The following is a 16,657-nucleotide window of genomic DNA, read 5'->3' on the forward strand; positions in this document are numbered from 1 at the left end:
AGTTAAACCCCTAAACATAAATCTGCACTTTAATTAGCAGCATGCAGAATAGACACCCCTGAGCCTGGTGTCCCAAGTTTCACCCTGCCTCCCTTCCATCAATCAGTGTTTTAGGGCGACGTGTCAATTAGTTGGCTAGGGATGGCCTCGAAACTGTAGACTCTTATCGGGAAAAGTTATGTCATCCTCGGGTTCTGGATGACATCAGGTGATGGTGCTGTTTCGCGCCTGGCTGGTCACGTGTTAGTTCACCATGAATCTGCTTCAGTTTCCAGTTTTTAGTGTATTTAATTCTGTGTCGGCCTAGCCACCTGCATGGGCCCCCTTTCTCTTGACCTTCATGAGGCAGGCTGGTATGCTCTGAAGTTGGAGTCTTGTGAGCTGACGATGTCCTCCCCTTCTTCGGTTGACCTCGATTTCCTAGGCATGAGCCGCTCTTTGTTGAGTTTCGATTCCGCTCCTTCTCTTGCCTTTGGCTGGGTTTCGAAACTTGACCTGGCAGGCCTCTGACCGCCTGGGTACCTTTTCTGCTTTTACAAAATGGAGTCGCACTTGTATAATGTGCCTTATTGAGGTAGATATACGGTTGGCGCTAGCCGCTCTATCTTCTACTAAGCATTGCAAGCAATATCGATTTCTTAGCATCTTGCGTTTCAAGCCTATTTACAACAGGACGGTTGCTCCATCTGGTCTCGTAACACTGTTTCCTGACGTTGTAACATTGTCTCGGCTCCATGCCTATTCCATTCAATGTCGTAGTTATTCGCACTGGCGTGTTATCTTCGATAGCTGCTCTTGTTCATTCTCGAATCTGTTCAGGGCCTTGTGTCATTTCCATTGGCCTTCCGTTAAAGCTTTTGGGGTCTCTTCGGGGACCGTGTGTAGGTACTCCTCATTTCGTATCAGCGGCTGGTATGGCTGTCTGATAGGGTACCGTGCTGCCCAGGGTTGTCTGGTTATGGGTGCTTCAGCCGGTATGGATCTTCTGATGTATACTGGGCAGAGTCCCACTACAGCTCTTTGTAGGTACATTTGCTCTTCATACGTCACATACCTTGGCGAGAGCGTTCCTGGTACCTCGAAATGAAGGGAAGGGGTGCAGGCCTTGTCTGGGACCTTCTTTACAACCTGTCATATGAGGACACCTCTTATGCCTCCATCTAGAGTCAGGAGTGATGCCCAAAGTTTAGCGTAGGCTATAGGTGAAAAAATGCATGATTATTTGACATGTATAACTAGCAGTGTTTCTTTCATTGCAGATCAAGTCAAGCATCGGAGGAAGAGGTCAAGGAACACGGAAGAGCATGGCCCAGTAACCAATCTGAGTGAATTATTAGCACCACCAAAGTTGTATGTTGGAGACCAAGTGCTTATAAAGAATGTTACTCATAGATGGCATGAAGCGAGATGTAATGGTCCTTTCTGTGTAGAAGAAGTTTCCCGTACTGCAGTTAGGGTGGCTGGAAGAAGAGCTTGGTTACATTCAGGAGATGTAAAAATCTATAAAGGCGAGACCCTCCCTCGAGCACCCGTTGACCAGGAAGGAAGACAAGAAGAAGAATTGACACCTGTGCAGACTTGATCTATGACCAAGAACAAGGATGACAAAAAAGTGAGTGGTTAGCACACATTTCTTTTGCAATGGAATTCATTGGACACTCCTTCAAATTTTTGCAGGAAGTGCATGGACATGCAGAAATTCTAGACCTTAAACATACTTTTGGAGACTCTTTGAAAAAGTAAAGCCATATCAAGATTATGCCCAAATGCCAATTCCTTATTAAAAATTGGAAGAGAGATCAATACCCAGATTCATATTTAGGAGCACATATGTTTCAAGGATAATACATGTTAGCCGTCGACAGTGATACACACCAGATTCTAGTTGCAATTCTTGTGTTTATACTTCAGTCATACCCTACTCTCGTTAGAAGAGATGTTAACATTCACACCTTTCTCTGTGACCCAAAAAATGGTCCAGTTATAAGACATCTGATTGCGATAATTGAGCAGATTGTGCAACTACAAATGTTAATAGAACATATGCATTAAAAGGATTCAGGAAGAAGATAATGTGGTAATAGAGAACGAGTTCAATGAGTATTGGTATGGCACACCAAGTATTTTTCTAGACTTTTATGACTGATATACATATGTCTGTGTATTTTCTTTTTCTTTCTGTATCTTACATTTCAAAGTCTTTATTATCCTAATAGTCCAATTGAAAACACAACACCCGTGTTTTTTCCTAGTATGAGTACAAATGATGATAATGTCTTTGACCTCTTTGGGCATGTCAGGCGACATAAGAGGGGTGCAGAAGAAGAAAACCAGGGGATAAATACCTATCTAGATAATTAAGCTCATCTAGGGAATAATATGTGGTACCAACACACGAGAAAGGTGGTGGAGAGAGCATCTAATGAGAGCTGCTATGTCTGCTCTCTCATCCCATATGCCATGAGTACAGTAAGAACCTTAATTTCAAAAGAGATGTCGGCACAAGATGCAAAGTATCTAGCAGTATGTACTACTAGAGGACAGTTTCAAGGGATATGGGCAACCTTGTGATGGAGATCAAGACAGACATTTCCATACCAGGATGGATTATATAAAGACAACACAAATGGAAAAGGAGCCTGGATGGACAGATAAGATGCTTGTGTATCCTTCTCCAGGACAAGACACAGTGATTGTTGAAGAAATGAAGAGGATGAATTGCTCTAACAAGACGGAAAGGGCTGGAATGCCTGTATGCTGGGAGCGTTCACAGCTACTAATCTATGGACGAGAGAGTACAAAGGTTGGGAAGATGGAATGATGTGCAGCTCGTCTGTTGAGGAAGGAAGCAGTGCACAAGAAGCGGAAGGTGAATGATGAGTGTCTAAAGTCATGGGTCAAGAACTATAAACTGCTGACATGGGTGGAAGAAGAATCAGGTCCAGTGGGTGTAGTCCTATTAGTAAATATGACACTGTGCTTTCGGAACAAGGGAAAAAATTGAGTTGGATAGAATAAAGGGTGCAAAAACACAATTGACATTGAGGAGGGGAACGGCTGCCTTAATGTATTGATATTGGGCCTGCGGATCAACAGCATATATGAAACTGCCCAGAAATTGCAGTAGAGTGTGTTCCTTGGTATATGTCCATGTTCCAGCATTGGTGATTCCTCAGAATGATCTGAAAATTGAAGGATTTCCAAAAGTGGACGAGCACCCGAGAAGAAGAATGTCACTTGACCTCTGGCGGATGAATGGAGAGAATTATTTCTCACATTAATCACTAAAGGTTCATGAAGACATTCCTGATGAGCACAAGTTGTTCAGCAAGACTGCGATGATGCTGACATCTAAGTTCATGCCTGGAATTCAAACATCGGTGATTGCCAAATGGCTACAGGTCACCAGGTGGGAGCTGCTCCCAACAATGAATGCCACTATAAAAGATTTAACGCTATAAAGGAAGAGGTGAGGGCCATAAGGTTGATGACACTCCAGAATAGGTATGTCCTCGACATGATTACAGGAATGGAAGGAGGTGTTTGCACCAAGATTGGGCCATCATTTTGTGTATTCATACCATCTCACGACGGAGAGAAAGGGACTTTGAAGGATGCTATTTCAATGTTGACAGAACTACATGTAAAAGAGGAATAGACAAGGGCCATTGAAGATGACAGTTGGTTCTCACTCCTGTTTTCATGGATTCCTTCTTGGATGGCAAATGTATTCAAGTTCCTTGTGCCAATATTGGTGATAATAATGTTTGGATTCTACATCGTAAGGATAATAATTGGACAATGCCAGAAAACGGCAAAGAAAGCAGTGGGACTGAAGATCATGATTGACACAAAGGGTGTACCAGAAGACAATCTGCTGACCGATAGTGCCAACAGAGTCCACATAAAAGCAAGTATTGTGGCACCTGAGGGAACACAATTCTGGTATCCAAAGGATCACAATAATTACGTGGTATGTTGGGTCTTCTGTAACCCAAGTGGAGAATGCAATTACATGATCTGGAGTGTGGATGAACACAATAAAAATGTGGGCATCATGAGGGGGGTGATGAATATATGGATACCCAAGAAACCTTTCTTCATGAAAAGATCCAAAGAAGCAGAAACACTAAAGGAAGTGGTTGAGGACTCGACCAGATAGGGAGGTGTAGAGGAGCAGATGTATACATCCCCAGGAGATCCTACGGTCCTACCTCCCATGTATTGGAGTCATTAAACCATGCCCTGTCTAACTTCAGCTACTGTACCAATAACACAGCGAGCATATGGAAGACGGTATCCTTTAAGACGACCATATCGGATGTAATCCTCGAGTTTACAGTCTTCAGGAGAAACTCCCTGAAGGAATATTAGAAAGAGCTAAGAAAATGAACTGATTACGTCATAATAAAGTGTGCATGACATCCCGGTTACTGAATGAAGATAATATATGGATCCTAGAGGAAAAATGACGGAGTAAAGAATCAAGTGAACTATCAAAGTGTATTAGTCCGTATAACAAAGGACCTTACAGCTTGAGAGACCAATAAAACACTGTTTATCTGTTTTTTTCTGAAATTACATGTTTGTAGAGGTAGCCATAAGTTGTCTACCTGATAAAGGACAGCCAATAACAATCCTAGCTCCTATATAATTGTATATGTAGATGTTTCCCTTAACCAATCCCGACTCCTGATAGGTTTTACTATTGCCACGTAGTATGACGTCACTCCAACGGATAAAGAGGTATTAAAATTGTATTTTTTGTGGAAATCACTGGGAGACTGAGCGTATGTCCATTGATGTTAGTTGTAACCTCCCTGTTTTAGATAATTGTTAATAAAAATGAACTTGCCATCTTCTTGAGTTTGTCTGGTTAGTTGGACTCAGAATTGTTCTGGTGTAATCCCATCCAGTAACAGATGCACGTTCCAAGCTCAGTGAGGAAGGTAATTTTGTGTTAATGGCTGTAATGCTTAATTTGATTTTTAGAGGTGGGGTTGGATATGATTTTGGTGGGTAAAATGGCCATGATGGTGATAAGTGTGGTGTTGGCAGTGATCACGGTGTTGACTTTAGTGATGATAATGGGAGTGGTGAGGGTCTGGTGATTTTAATATTGATGGCCTGTTTGTGAGGAAGTGATTTTGGAACGATTATGGTGGTGGTGATGGGTCTGACGGAGGTATTGATGGTTGTGAAGGTGATGATGGCTTTGGTGGTGATGCTGATGATGGTGGCAATGGATGCGATTTTGGTGTCTGTAATGATTGTGGTTAGGGTATTTCTGGTGGTCGTGATGCCATTTCCTTTGTGGTGGTGATAGTGATGATGGAGCAGACATTGGTGAGGATGGTGGTGGTGGTTTCTTGGTATAATGTATTGTAGTGGAGGTGATAGAGGTGGCTTGTGTGGTAATGATGATGGTGATGCTTGTGATGTTTTTTCGTTTGTTGTGTTGATGGAGGTGTTCATGGCGGTGTTGGGATGATGATAATGGTGATTGGGGTGGTTTTGATGATGATCGTTTGGGGAAGGCTTTGGTGATGATGGCGGCATGGATGTTGGTGGTGATAGAGGTTTTGGTAGTGGTCCTAATGTTGTGATGGCGATGAGTATTATTGTGATGCCGGCGATGTGGTAATGGATATGATTGTAGTAGAGGTGGTGTGTGTGGTAAAGACGATGGTGATTCTTCTGAGGGAGTGTGTTTAGTTATGGTGTTGATGGAGGTGTTCATGGTGATGTGGGTGGTGATGGTAATGGTTAATGAGGTGGTTTTGATGGTGATCATTTGGGGGAGGCTTTGGTGATGATTGAGTCCAGGATATGGAAGGTATGGTTGGAGGTGTTCAGGGAGGTTTTGGTATTGTTCCTAGTACGGCGGTGGGTTTGGTGGGGGCGCCGGTGATGGTGGTAATGGATGTGATTGTAGTGGTGTTGGATGGTGTGGTCAAGATGATGGTGAGGCTTGCACTGGTTTTTGTTAGCCGCGATGTGGTTGGAGGTGCTGATGATGTCTGTGATGATCGTTTGGGGGGGGGGTTAGGGTGATGACGAGGATGCAGAAGATAGGGTGGTTGGTGGTGAGAGAGGTTTTGGTAGTGGTCCTATTGGTTGTGATGGAGGTGGGTTTGATGGTGTGGCTGATGGTCGTGGTGGTTTTCGTGCACATGGTTTTTAGGGATGCGATCATAGTAGTGGCTGTGCTTGCTCCTGGTGGCGGAAGTGGGGGCACATCCCTACCACTGCAGGTAGGACTCAATGACAACCTCCTGCCCCCGGTGGTGGAGCAGGCTTGGACGGTACCATCCGTCGTCTGAGAAGGGTCCAACGGCGAGAACTATTTGTTGCCACCTGACCAACAACCTTCCGGGAGGCGCCCGTTTCCCTTTCCACACCTCTGCTCAGGCGGAGACTGCCCCCCCCCCCTGCCCCCTTGCAGCGTCAGAACAGGTGCTTGCGCCGCCCAGAGGGAGGAGGGCGCTGTATGTATATATATTTTTTTTAGGGAAGGGTTTATCATCGCATTCCCCGCGCCTCCTTCCTCTGGCCCATCCCGCCCCCTCCCCCTCCCGGGATGCTCAGACCCGCAGACGAAGCACAGTGCGGTCTAGCGCCTCCGTCCATGTGCCATGTAGCCCGCGAGCATCGCCCCGCTCCCTCCCCGTCCTCCCGCGAGCATCGCCCCGCTCCCTCCCCGTCCTCCCGCGGTCCTCCTCCGAGCGGTAGCCGGGCAGCACCTGCCGACGCACCGGAGCACGCCGCGCCCTGCCATGGAGCGGTGAGTACACGACCCTGCGCCGCCTTGCTGTAGCATTGCCGCCCTGACCGAGGGATGCGGGCGGGGGGTCTCGGCGCTGATGGGGCCTCAGCCCCGTCACGTTTCCGGGGATGCCGCACTGGGATGCCAGGCTCCTCGTCCTTTGAAGGTGACATCTTAGGACGGCATCGGGGTTTTCGAATAGGAGGGGCGGGGAAGCGAACCAGCAGAAGAAAAAAACACACACACACACAGAAAGCACGGTTTCATTGATGCGGGGAAAGAGATGCAGCGCTCTCGGTGGTGGTTTGACGACAATGGTGCAGGGTCTGTGGGTGGTGTGGAACGCGCTAGTGGAGAGGGCGCAAATGACGGGTCACAGGACGCAAGCGCTGCGGACTGGGTGCTCCAGCCATTAGAGCTGGTGCGGTTCCAGGGGTGCCGAGAGCTGCTCCGCTGGGTTTGGCGGTAAAGAGGGGGTGCAACACCTTAGCCGGTTTCCGGGGATGCGGAGAGGTGCAGTGCCGGATGCAGAGAGAGTGCGCAGTGTGTGATTTGAGGATGCAGAGCATGTGCAGCGCCATATTCTGGGGGGTGGAGGGGGGTGCAGCGTGTGAATGCCGGACCCCCTGAGGCCGATGGTGTGAGGCGCCTGGCTCGGGAATGCAGTGTGTGCAATGGGGGTATCGGACGGCGGAGCCGGAGGGTCCGGAGGCCCTTCTGTGCGCTCGCTCCTCTGCCTGCAGGGTAGAGGCTGCGGGGTGGCCGTTCCCCCCGGCCTCCCCGCTCCCCTTCCCTCTCCTCCCCTGGTCCGAATAGCCGGAGCACCCGGGACCTGTGCTGGGGTGTCCTCTCCCTGCCGGCGGGGAGAGGAGGGGGGCGCGCGCGCCACGCTGGGGGCAGCGGCAGCACCGCAGTGCCCTCTCCCTCCGCCAAAGGACCTTCACAGTCCGCTGCGTCTCCGGCAGAGGGGGCCCCGCGGACGCCCCGCGTCCCCCACCCAGACCCCGTTCTCATGTGCGCTTCTGAGATCGGCGAGGAGCGAGCGGGGAGGTCGGCACTATTCTGGCAGAATACTTCCATCAGCGGAAGGTCGCAAATAACTGCAGGCCGACTTCCACCTGCCACCCGCATTGCTGGCGGGTCGCAAGAGGGCCGATGAGCCGATGGGGGTGCTAAAGCACACACCTGCCTTGATTTCCCGCCCCCCTCGCCAAGGCTGTGGGAGTGCTGCATTGCAATGTCTTTTTTTTTCTTTTTTTTTTATTCAACTGCAGGGTAGGGGGAGGGACCGCGCGCAGCATCGCCGCCGACAGGGCCGCCTGATTGGCCGAGGCCGGGGACTGGCAGTGGGGTGTCTCGAGGACGGAATGGGGCAGAGGGGCAGAGGTGTCAATTGGCAGGCTGATGTTGAGGGGACCGCCGTGCGTCTGCTGGGGGGATTGGCGGGTTGTGGGGGTCGGGTGGGATAGGAGGATGGCATGGAGATGATGGCACTCTCGCGGACTGGCATCCGAGGGCGCAGAGAGAGTGCACCGTCTCCGTGGTCCTGCGTCAGGCTCTCTCCCCCAAGCCCTTCTTTCCCTCCCGTCCCTTTCTCTCCATCTGTCGCCCCTCTTTCCTGATCTCGTCCGTCTCTTTCTCTCTCACCCCCGTTCTCCCTCTGTTGCTGCCTCTGGCACACAGACACACACACCCGTGGTCTCGCTCCTCTTTCTTCATTTGACTCCGCGTTTGGGCCCCTCTTTGCCTGTCCTCTCCCCTCTGCACCCTTCATCCTCCCCAGGGCCCCACCCCTCCTTCCTTTCTACACAGATTCCGAGGCAGGCAGGGCCCGCCTTGTGCAGCGCGTCCGCGTATCGGCCAGGGGTCGGCAGGCGCCCGCGGGTTATTCTCGCTCACCTGCCGCACAGAGAAAGAGAGAGAGAGGGGGGACACTCTGCATGGAGGCGAAGGAAGTCCACATCCAAAAACACGCACAGCCTGCCACCCAAAATAATGCAGCATGAACACAAGTGACCCCACCCCCAATCCCTCCCCACCATCAGCAGCATGTGGAGATCGCAGTGACAGGCCTGCAGTGTGCCTAAGGTCTGCCCCGTGCCCACTGCAGCGAATAATGATGGGCATGCACGAGTAGCGCTGCGCAACGGGCCTCTTGGCGCACCTGTTGCAATCCCTGGACCAAGGCGCCTGGTGTGATCGCGTTCGGAAGCTCCAGGCATGCTTCCAGGCGGTGACCTTCGGGCCACCAGCAGACGCCTGCAGCAGGCGCCTCGGCCCTCTCAGCCGTCTTCTGTAGCCCCAGCGCCCCCCCCCCCCCCCCCGCCCAGAAAGCACTGCTCCAGGCCATGGCTTGTGAATTGGATGGGAACTATCAAGGGCTCAAGTTGAAGGTACACGCGGGTGGACGGAGTCCTCCCACTTTTTTGAGAGGGCACCTTGCTATGCTTATTTTTTCTGGTGTCACCACATTCAATTGGTCTGTTAATGAGCCCCCCCCCCCCTCCACACACACTTTTTTAACGACTTGATAGCCCATGGGTGATAATTTACGTGCATTTTTCTCCACTTAACCATGACCACCTTCTAGTGCGTGCTTAGTTTTGCGCAGGGGAGGTGGGGGGGGGGGGGGGGGCTGCAGGGTCTACTCTGCGCGGTAGCGTCCGTTGCGGCGGCTGCGCGCCGAGGACGCGTCCCGGGAGTGCGCTCCTCTCGTTCTTGATGAAGTCACTCCTTGCATGTTCATCTTTGCATGAAGGCATGCAGTGTGCATGGGGTCCTACGGGGATAACTGGAGGGCCCGCCCCGTTACTGCATGCGCACTGGGAAACCAGTTTGGACGTAAAACGGGCATTTCTGAACCCCACCTGTTTCACCACACCCCCCCCCAGATGACCGGACCTGACATGAACTACTACCCCAACGCACGTGAGCGGGGAGAGTATCCAATTGTAGCAGGGCAGAAGTGGTGCTGACGGTATTACAGCACGCGGTTATACCACTTCCTAATCAAGGGCCGGATTCATGGAGTTTTTGCACTGTGCAAAGTGACTTTGCCATGCCCAAAAACAGTCTGATTGATGGAGCAGCGCAAAGTGTATTTCGGCAGTGCAAAGCCATTTTGCACCAGTGAAAAGGCACCGTGCAAAAAAATCCCATGAATCGGGCCCTGTGACAGTGACTTGGGACTTAGGAATGGGGAGTACCCGTTAGTTGCAATCAGGCAGTAATTCAGTTTTTTCATCTGTGGGAATCGCAACGCAGTTTGCACATTGCTTTGCTATTGTTTTCACGCACACAAACACATTGATCGAGTAAAATAAATCAGGGCGTATGCATGGAACCTGCGAGGAGAGAAAACTGTGGAGGTCCGTTCCCTCACTTATTTGGGAGTCTGCGTAAACACCAGCACAAGTCAATGCCAGGACCTGCATAACAGACGATTTGCACGAGGGATACACTTGTCCTGATGAAATCACGCATTGAAAAGGTACTCGTTTGCCACAGGGTCATTTTTTGTTCATGTGCCAATACCGTGCCAAACGGCACTTGCACCAGTGCAAAATGTCCGTTACGTGCTCTAGACAGGTGCAAGTTTACCCGATGCTATTACCGCTGCAGATATGAAAGTCGTATACAAAATGACGTCTGTCTGGGTGGATAGCCCAGAGGTTAAGCGCGGGTCTCTTACCTGCGCATTTCCAGTTGGAATCCTGGGCTGGCTCAGCCCTTTACCACGCCGAGATCGATACATTGAATACCTTTAAATGGGGTAATACCAACTCTTTTTTTAAGCACTTTGAAGCACGAGGAATCCATCATGAAGCGCTATGCAACAACACAGATTCTTCCTCAGAGGTAAAGCGACACCCCCAGGACTGCAAACAGGCTTAATAACAAAAAAAACATTTTAGCGTTGGTGCATTAAAAAGGGTCACATAGCTATGAAAAAGAACACGGCACAGTGCAAAAGGAAGTGTGAATTGACAATATTGTGTAGGTAGTGTGAATTGACAATATTGTGTATTATTTCTTCGCACAATCTGTGAAGACTCGTGGTCACATTGTAGCGAATTCCCCACTTCTGGCATGACCAAGTAAGCCTCGGCTCCGGGACTATAGCAGACTTATTCCATGACGTTTCACGGGGCGGGACATAACCTGGGGCCTTTAACCAAACACCGCAAATGGTCTGGGGCAGCCCTCTCCTGTCCTGACCCCTGCCTGAGAATCCAAAGTCAATGTCAATTTCTTGATTTGCATTAATGATTTTTTTTAAAAATCGATGACATTTGTATTCTCTGCTCTTCATTCAGGAGCCGATTGGCGGGCAGAGGGAACCTAGAATGGGCCCCGCCCCTGGGGCGCGAGGATAGGCGGATGTCAGTTTCTTTGGTCAAAGGACTGGAGAGGTGATGCACACGTTCCCAGCATTGTAATCAAGCAACGCATGCGCACAGTACCTGATTCGGCACACGGTCTGCAGGCACACACACACTCTGGGCCTGATTTACAAAAATGTTTTAACATGGGAAAGCCCCAATGAAAACCTTTATGTAAATCAGGCCCATTGTATACACAATACAAACATGCATTGAAAAAGCAATGGGGTAAGTGTGTGTGTGACTGAAAATGAAACGTTCGTTTAGTAACTTTTGATAGCAACTGCTTCTGCCACTGTGAGGAATTCAACCATCTGCACGGTGGGTGTGCGCGCTCACCTGGGCTTTTTTGAAACTTTAAAAGAAATTGAAAGATGGTAGATCAACATCCGGAAAATGTGTCGGGTTGATACGATACGATAATATTCTCTGGACCCATGCCAGACCCTGTTGAATGCCGTAGAGGCTGAAGGACACTACATATTTCAAAATTGAGCTCCTGAAGAAGGGACGATGGTCCCGAAACACATAGAGCATAGATTGATTGGACTTATTGGATTTCATGAAATTGTGATCTATATGTAGATCATTGATTGTTACAAAACATTTCTATTTGAAAACTGTGTTTTCTAATAATTTGTTTTACAAAAAAATGTGTGAGATTGAATTTGTTGGATTCTGTTAGTCTACAGCCCAGTGCCAGGGCTGCTACTTTCTCCCCGTAACCCCTGATTTATTATATGTAAAACTGAGCAGTATTCTTTTTAAAACACTGGAGTACACCTGTATACTATATTATGTTACATTTAAAGGGATGTACTATATGATTGCGTGTGAGCATATATTGAAGAATTGTGAGGTTGACCTGCACCAGAATCTAGTGGACAAGACTATTACAGATCCTAGGGAGCTTGCAAAGGCTGCCGACAGCTTTGTAAGTACTTGAGTCCAGAAAAAAGCTCAGAAGAGCACACCTAAACCAGAAGAGAAATCTTCAGACAAAACAGTTAACAAACATGGGAAGGAAAAATGTCCAACCCACTCTTCTTCAAAGTCAGTTCCCCAAAAAACTGAAGGGAAATTCCAAAACTTTAGTTTAACTTTACACACGGAAAAGAAGAGCGCAGGCACCTCTAACAATGGGACACCTGCATTCTCATCACCCAAAGGTTGTTTCATGTGTAAGGAGCTGGGCCATAGGAAAGGGGATCCTGCTTGAAAGGGCTTACCCAAGCAAGCCATAGTGAATTTTGGACTCCTGGAGGAGAACTTCCCACTGTGCCAAGGAGTGGCCGAATGTGGATTGGTTCCACTGAGTGGGAATGGTGCCAGGCCTTCAAAAGAGATCCCAGTTCCCAATAATACTCAACTTTATCTAGAGCATGTGCATATCAATGGACACAACTCCTGTGGTCTGATCCACCACAGCTAGCCTCACTGCTGTCACCCGTCAGTGGGCACAGCCAGGCCAGTATATTGATGGGCCTGATTGTAGTGTCAGTGGGTTTGACGGAAAGAGTAAGTGCCCCTTGGCGATGGTAGAGTTCAGCTGGTGAGGTGAAATGACCCACTGCCACGTAGCAGTGAAAGACTCCATCCCTGTCCCATGTCTGTTGGGTAATGATCTTCCTGATCCCGAGAAGGTCGCAGTGGCTACCCGATCGAGGGCCAAAGATATCACCAGATTGAACATTCTCAGACCTTTAGGGCCTGGTATGCTTTTAGAGGGCTTGAGGGAGGGACCGACATGGCCCATAGCCCTTAGTCCAGTTCCACAGTCTGCTGAGTCGCCTTCTCCTTCAGGAGAGGGGCCAATAGCCACTGAGGACCCTACTTTGGTAGCAGGGGACTCAGTGACTTCAGAGTTGCCTGGCGTAGCACAGGAACCTGAGGTGGAGGACCAGGTGAGCTCAGATCTGAAGGCCTGCCCAAGCAGGATGAGTTTGCATCAGCTGAGGGCCCAGATCAGACTGACTTCTTTAAAGCCCAGAAAGAGTGTCCCACTCTGGCGAACCTCCAGAAGCAGGTGGAGGAGCAGGCTAAGGGCGAGGCCCCTAGCCTGTTCAAAGTGTACTGGGAAGATAGACTCCTGTACAGTGAGCCAAAACACTCTGAAGACGAGGGCACCAGAAGGTTGGTGATTCCCCAGTGGCACAGAACGTTTATTTTGGACTTGGGTCAACAAATTCCTTTAGTGGGTCACTTGGCAGTGAATAAGACATCATACTGGTTGTCTAGACACTTTTACTGGTCGCAGTTCGGCATAAAGGTTAAGGAATTTGTCTTGTCCTCCCTGACTTGTCAAGCTTCTAGCAAGTCAGGTGGTGCCACAAAGACCCCCTTAATTCCCCTGCCCATGGTTGGGCGGCCTTTTGAGAGAATAGGCATGGACATTGTGGGTCCTTTGGATCCTCAAACCAGCTTGGGAACAGATACATCTTGGTGGTGGTAGCCCACACCACAAGGTACGCTGAGGCCCTTGTGAGGAGCATCTAAGCCAATGTGATTGCAAAGGGTCTGATTGGGATATTCTCCTGTGTTGGATTCCCCAAAGAAGTCGTTTCTGACAGGGGATAAAACTTCAAATCAGCGTATATGAAGGCTATGTGGGAAGAGTGCAGAGTCACCTACCGGTTCTCTACATCCTTCCACCCAAAAACAAATGGGCTTGTTGAGGGGTTCAACAAGACCCTGAAAGGCATGATAGGTGGCTTGGAAGGGCACCTGAGGAGAAAGTGGGACATTCTCCTGCCATGCCTTCGGTTCGCCTACAGGGTGGTGCCACGGAACGGAGCAGGGTTTACCCCCTTTGAGCTTCTGTTTGGAAATCCTGTGCAAGGTCTCCTCAGTCTAGTGAAAGAGGGATGGGAAGGAAACCCCTCATCCCCTACACAAGATGTAGTGGACTATGGACTTGGCATTCGGTCTAGAATGGCAACGTACATGGAACAGTCAATGAAAAACTTAAAGGCTTGATGTAGCACTGGCACAACCAGAAGGCCACAGTGACAGTCTATTTTCGAGGCCAGTTAGTGTGGATTATGGAGCATTTCAAACCCAGTACCCTCCAGGACACGTGGACTGAATCTTACTGTGTGCTGGAAAAAGTCAGTGAGGTGAATAATCTCATTGACGTGAAAGGACCTAAACAGGTGTGCAGGGTCTTTCATGTGAACCAGCTAAAACCCCATTATAGCCAGGATGATTTGGTCATAGCATTAGTGACTGATGGAGAGACTGAGGAGGAGACCAATTCCCTCCCAGATCTCCTGCACACTGAAGCCGCAGATGGGTCAGTTGAACGTGTCCGCTTTGCAACAGACCTGTCAGAACTGCAACTGACAGACTGTCGCTTTCCCTGTCTGTTTTCACGGACTCTCGGTCACGCAGATTGGTGCACACATGATGTGGACATTGGCGACCGAAAGCTGTTAAAGAATAGGATTCACTGAATGTCCCCTAGGGCCAGGGACACCATCAAGGACGTTTTTAAGATTATGTTGCTAGGAGTGAAAGAGCAATCCTACAGCCCCTGGGCTAGCCCAGTGGTACTGGTCCCTAAAAAGACCAATGGTGGAAAGACTGAAGTCTGCTTTTGTGTAGACTGCAGGGGGCTCAGTTCTGTCACAAAGACAGATGCTCACCGCATTCCTCGGGCAGATGAGCTCATTGACAAGCTTGGCACTGCCATGTACAGGAGTACCTTCAACCTCAAAGCAGGGTACTGGCAGGTTGGCTAGACAAATGGAGTAAGAGATAGTTCAGCATTCTCAACCCCAAAAGGACATTATTAGTTCACTGTGATGCCCTTTGAATTGAAAAATTGCCCCAGCAACATTTCAGCCGATGGTTAACCAGGTTTTGTCTGGTTTGAAAAACGTCAGTGTCGCCTATTTATTTAGATGACATTGCTGTGTTCAGCCACACCTGGGTGGATCACTTATCCCACCTGAAACGAGTGCTTCAGTCAGTGCAGAATGCAGGTCTGACTATCAAGGCTACAAAGTGCCAGATAGCACATGGCACCATGACTTACCTAGGCCCGCTCGTATGTGGAAGTAAGGAACAACCTCTCGAAGGGAAGGTACAGGCTGTGAAGGATTGGGACATCCCCACCACACAGACACAAGTGAGAGCCTTTCCTGGTCTCACCAGGTACTACTGGCTGTTCATCAAGGGGTATGGCACCATTGTCATGCCCCTGAATGATGTAACTTCCAGGTAAATGGTGAAGAAGGTAACTTGGTATCCTGTCAAACCTCTTGTCAGGATTTAAAGGATGGTTTGTACAGGGCCCCATCTCTGAAAGTGACAGACTATGGTCAGGAGTTCATAATCCAGACAGACGTCTGTGATTTTGGGATTGGAGCAGTGCTAGCTCAACTGAACTCTCAAGGGGTAGAGCAACCTGTCGCCTAAATTAGTAGGCAATTGACAAAAAAGGGAAAGGAACTAGGGCATCATTGAAAAAGAGGCTTACACAGTCATGTGGCCGTAAAGAAGCTGGAACCCTATAATTTAGGGTCTAAACAGATTTTTTAATTCAAGCAGGCCCACATGGGACCTGGCTGCAGAGGCTAACAAAGGAAACAGGAAACCCCAACAACCTTTGAAATGCACTGCGTCAACCTGATGCCAGCTCACGTCCTTAGTATCAATAGAGAGTGAAATATCATGTCTGGGACTGTGTGTTACAGTATTAATCCCAGCAGGGGACCCCATTCAGAAGGTAGGATTATGTGATTTGAGGGAGACTGAAAGTCTGGTCCTGCCCAGCTTCAATGGAGACGTACTGCTTTAATCAGGAACCACAGAGAGCTCCATTAACCAGAGAGATTCTTTTATCTACAATAGACAGGAAGATGGGTGGGACTTAGTATTACATGTTTTCACCCCTTTACTTTTTCTGTTGCAAAACAATCAGGTTATGACCTCATGCATACAGGAGATTGTGGTTCTCTGTAGTCCCTGATTAAAGCAACAGGTCTCCCTTGAAGCTGCTGCGACCAGCCATTCTGGCGCCATCAATCCACATACTTGTACCTTCTGAATGGGGTCTTGTGAGGAATTCAAACATCCGCATCGGAAGTGTGTGCTCGCCTGGGCTTTTTTGAGGTTTTGTAACTAAAATGAATAATAGATCATCAACCTCAGAAATTGTGTGGGGCTAATCCGCACACATTTTCCTCTGCTCACTGCACAACAAACACATAGTCATGTGCACTCTGGGGGGGGCGACACAGTCTGCAGGCACAGTCCCCCCATGTCACATTTAGCTGGAATGTGTCAGCCATGGGTACATCAAAGCATCTCAGGAAGGGGGAAGGCAACACCTTCCTCCGGCCATAGCCAGCCTAAATAAAATATCAAAGGCTCTATGGATCCGCCCCCTCTATATTATCTAAGTTGTGCTGGTGGCAGCACTTATTGATGAGAGTTAATTGAAGCAGGCCTGTGAAGGGGCTTTTTTGCAGAACTGACAAAAGGGGACAGGAAACCCAACCCCTCT

The 16,657-nt window shown here is 49.0% G+C and overlaps 1 protein-coding gene across 9 annotated transcripts in view; it reads left to right on the forward strand.

The window, feature by feature from the left end:
• Positions 1 to 6,505: 6,505 nt before the first annotated feature.
• Positions 6,506 to 16,657, forward strand: part of ATP2B3 (ATPase plasma membrane Ca2+ transporting 3) — a 1,317,805-nt gene continuing 1,307,653 nt past the window's right edge. For 3 of the 9 annotated variants that reach the window (XR_011302158.1, XM_069645358.1, XM_069645359.1), the window contains exon 1: positions 6,508 to 6,784. The gene's annotated coding sequence lies outside the window, so the exon portion shown is untranslated. Of the gene's footprint in view, positions 6,785 to 16,657 lie in introns of all 9 variants that reach the window. The other 6 variants (XR_011302157.1, XM_069645357.1, XM_069645362.1 and 3 more) reach the window with 5 other exon arrangements.

The sequence above is a fragment of the Ambystoma mexicanum genome, chromosome 2p, assembly GCF_040938575.1.
Source record: "Ambystoma mexicanum isolate Mex_15411 chromosome 2p, UKY_AmexF1_1, whole genome shotgun sequence".
Taxonomy (NCBI): domain Eukaryota; kingdom Metazoa; phylum Chordata; class Amphibia; order Caudata; family Ambystomatidae; genus Ambystoma; species Ambystoma mexicanum.